Raw genomic sequence first — 3623 nt, 5'->3', positions numbered from 1 at the left:
CTTCTTTTTTCCTCCTTTTTCCCCTCTTTTTTTCTTCCTTTCATTTTTTCCCCAATATTTCCTTGCAGTCATAAGACCCAGCAGCATCACAGAGTTCTTGCCCACAGCAGAGAACAATAAGAAAATACAGGCAAAGATAGAAGTGCTGATCTTGTAGCACTTCAGGAATAGTTTTGGGAGAGCCCCACACCTCAGGGAGTTTGTTCTGAACACTGTGGATCCCTGTGTCTGGAATTTGAAACTTTGGAGGTAACTCTGTGCATGGAGCAGCATCAGCTGTGTTCCCTGGCCTTGGACAAAGCTTTGGAGTCACATTCTTGGCCAAACGATGAAGGAAAGAAATCAGGATTGTGTCTGTCATTCCCTAAATTCCGACTGCTGGGGAGTCTGGCCGGCAAAAGTGCCAGGGGTTTGTGCAGGGACATCTGGGGAGGGGACAGAGGAGGTTCCCAAGTTGGAAGCCAGAAGAGAATGTGGGAAGTGTGAAAGGGGGATGGGGAGGGGAACMAACAGGAATTCAGACAAAAGGAAATTGTTGGTGCAAGTGAATGCCTTTTCTTAGGGATATTGATAAATTTCTGCTGCTGTTCAAGCAGCCTAAATTATTCTCTGTTCCTCTTTGCCTTTCTGCTGTTGCCTGGAAGACACGAGTGGAATCTCCCGGGACAAGAGGCCGTTGCTCATTGTTGTGCGGCTGCGGTGCTGGTCATTGTCTCTTGGCTCGGGCAGCTCATGTCAGGCTTTGTGTGCAGCAAGAAAAATGTTTTTCCTTTTCTCTCTCCAGATTAAATTTGGAGCCTGTGTAGTTGCTTTGTTTGCAGAGCCAGTGGTGCTCTCCTGGAGGCTCTCCAGCCCTCCGACGGCACCTTTGTCACTCTGTGCTCCTGSATTTTTGGGCTGGGCTGAGGGTAAAGCAGCCTGGAAAAGGAGKTTGAATTTTATAATGTGTTTGGGTTAAAACAGAGGGACCCTGAGCAAGGCAGAGCATTTTCTGTCAGGCATAAAAACTAGATTGGTGACGATATGTTGGGTTTCAACAGCTGGAAATGGAGCCAACTTCCCTCTTAAGCAGGAGCAGAGATTGTAGCACTCAGGAAAGTCCTGGATCCTTGGGATCTCACTGAGCTCTGTTCTTCACTCCATCACTGACTATTTATAAATAAAGGCTGGTTTTGAGGCCATTCTTAAAGCAGARCTGAAATGTAGCTGTTTGGTAGTAGGAGATGCCCTCATGGATGCGCAGGGAAGTGCAAAAATCACACTTTGAGTTCTGTAAGTCACAGTTGGTGTGGCAAGTATTGACACACTCCTGCTTCTTCAGTGCCTTCTTTTTTGCTGTAGTTATTAATAATTCAGAAAATAGAACATACTGTGTTTATATGTGTTTATTTTTTTTCAGGCATCTATTAACAAGCTAAAAGTGACAGAACCATGGCTCAGTTTCCAACACCTTTTGGGGGTAAGTGGTTTCTAGTATGTTCTGAACTGTTCCTACATGCAAAAACTTGGCATAAACTTGTTCCTTTCCAAGAATGTTCTATAGGGAAGTGTTTGTGCAGAGTGTGTCTCTCAGCTGAGTTTCCCTGTTTCGTAATGGCTTTGCAGGCCCAACTCAGCCAACAGCACAGATCCCTGTGTCCTGCATCGATCCYTTCCAGCTCCACACTCTGTCCCTGCAGGGCACATCCAGGCACATCCAGGCCACTCAGCCCCTGGCACTGGGGCACCGCCTCATTGTGCTCTACTTGTACTGGAGAAGGGCAGATGGTTTTTCCTTTGAGGGTTCCTGAACTTTTTAATTGCTAAAAGGTCCAGCAGATGCCTTCGTGTGGTATCACTTCCAGTTTCTTTTCCTTGTTGTCCCATCACCCATATGTGGATAGAACAAAAGTGACATCTTTTTAGCTCTTCATTTACAACTGGGGAAGTGGCAGCATCTGGAAATGCAGTTAAAAATCCGGGATGGGCGCTGGCAGTGCAGTAGGGATGTGATTTTTGCTCTTCACATGAAATCACAGAATCCCAGATTGGTTTGGATTGAAGGGACYCTAAAGTCCATCCCATTCCACCCCAGCCATGGCAGGGACACCTCTCTCTGTCCCAGGCTGCTCCCAGCCCCAATGTCCAGCCTGGCCTTGGGCACTCAAAGGGATCCAGGGGCAGCCACAGCTTCTCTGGGTACCCTGTGCCAGGGTCTCCCTGTCCTCCCAGGGAACAATTCTGTATAACTCACCCAAATTCCCCTCTGTCGATCTGAGCCCATYCCTGCTTGTCCTGTCACTCAGTTACTGATTAGCAGTCCCACTTCTTTGTAGGCCCCTTCAGATCGTGGGAATACATTTGAGTTCAGTTTTGCAGCTGATCTGCAGGAGAATTACAAACATAAATGTCAGTGTGGAGACAAACTCTGGTTCCACTTAAATGTTGTGTCTGTTCAAGGCTTTTCTTTGGGCAGGTTAAGRTGAGATTTTGGGAAGGCATGAGGTACCTTTGCAGTTAAAGGAACTGGAATTTCAGCTGTGTGTGCCCTGGGGGACAAATGACCTTTCATCCTTGGGTTATTTTCTGAGACCCAGAATGATATGAGATAATTACACTCAAAAATAAAAAGAGGGTGTTCTTATAGTAATGTTTCTTAATGTCTTTTCTCCATTTCTTTTGAACCAGGCAACCTGGATATCTGGGCTATTACTGTGGAGGAGAGAGCGAAACATGATCAGCAGTTCCATAGTCTGAAACCAACAGCTGGATTTATCACTGGTAAACAAAYAGTTTTCACTTCTGATTTTGTTTAATTCTATCTGAACTAGTGAGCCTAAACAGAGCTGCCTGAGAGACATATGGGTGTAAGAATTAACAACTTGGAACAGATATTTCATCCCAGTTTTCATATGTCTTGTCACATCAGGCCCAATTTTTCTGGTTTTTTTTGATATTTTCTCTTCCCCATCCTGCTGTGGAAGGGAAGGTAGTGATCGGTTCTTAGTCCGTGCTTTGGGACAGCCCACYGCACTAATATTGTGATGAATAAAAGATCTGATTAAATAAATCTGTGTCAATTTAACTGAAATCAGGTTTAGAAATTCAATTTGCRAAGCACGGACACCAGCATGGTTGACCTCCGCCAAAGATCTAAATGCAAAACTGATTGGAGCAGTGGGAAGCAAAGCTCGAAATCAAGGAATTGCACTGATCYGACTAAATTTTCATCAAACTTTGGTCTCAAAGGCAGTTGGAGGCCTCCTCTTTGTTAGTCTGTTTTGYGACATTTAATTTTCTTAGTGCTCTGTAAATGATCATCAGTCATGAATGGGTTGGGTTTCTGTTACAGGTATTTTTGCCTGCTGATTCCCCATTCCCTCTGCCAGGTGTTTGGAGCTGTAGCTCAAGCCATGTCCTGTTTATTTTACAGGTGATCAAGCTAGGAACTTTTTTTTCCAATCTGGGTTACCTCAGCCAGTGTTAGCACAGATATGGTGAGTATGGGAGGCGTGGGACACGTGCAGCCGGGGCACAGCGGTGTTTATGGGACACACTGGGGCAGGGGCTGGGCCGTGGTGCTGAATGGGGTGAATCCAGCTGGGGCTGGGCTCCCCTGGGACTGCCCAGGGCTCAGGGTTGGG

At 46.0% G+C, this 3623-nt stretch overlaps 1 long non-coding RNA gene across 1 annotated transcript in view; it reads left to right on the top strand.

The window, feature by feature from the left end:
• The window catches only part of LOC130583768 (uncharacterized), a 27316-nt gene extending 23821 nt beyond the window's left edge, over positions 1-3495 (top strand). Inside the window, exons 2-4 of the long non-coding RNA XR_008966447.1 lie at positions 1400-1459; positions 2668-2760; positions 3413-3495. This is a non-coding gene — a long non-coding RNA (uncharacterized LOC130583768). The remainder of the gene's footprint in view (positions 1-1399; positions 1460-2667; positions 2761-3412) is intronic.
• The last annotated feature ends 128 nt before the right edge of the window (positions 3496-3623 follow it).

Source organism: Malurus melanocephalus, unplaced genomic scaffold (assembly GCF_030028575.1).
Source record: "Malurus melanocephalus ecotype Western Australia unplaced genomic scaffold, MMel_1.1 scaffold_623, whole genome shotgun sequence".
NCBI classification, from domain to species: Eukaryota; Metazoa; Chordata; class Aves; order Passeriformes; family Maluridae; genus Malurus; species Malurus melanocephalus.
The sequence above is the reverse complement of the archived record's forward strand: the minus strand, read 5'-3'. Positions and strand labels throughout refer to the sequence as shown.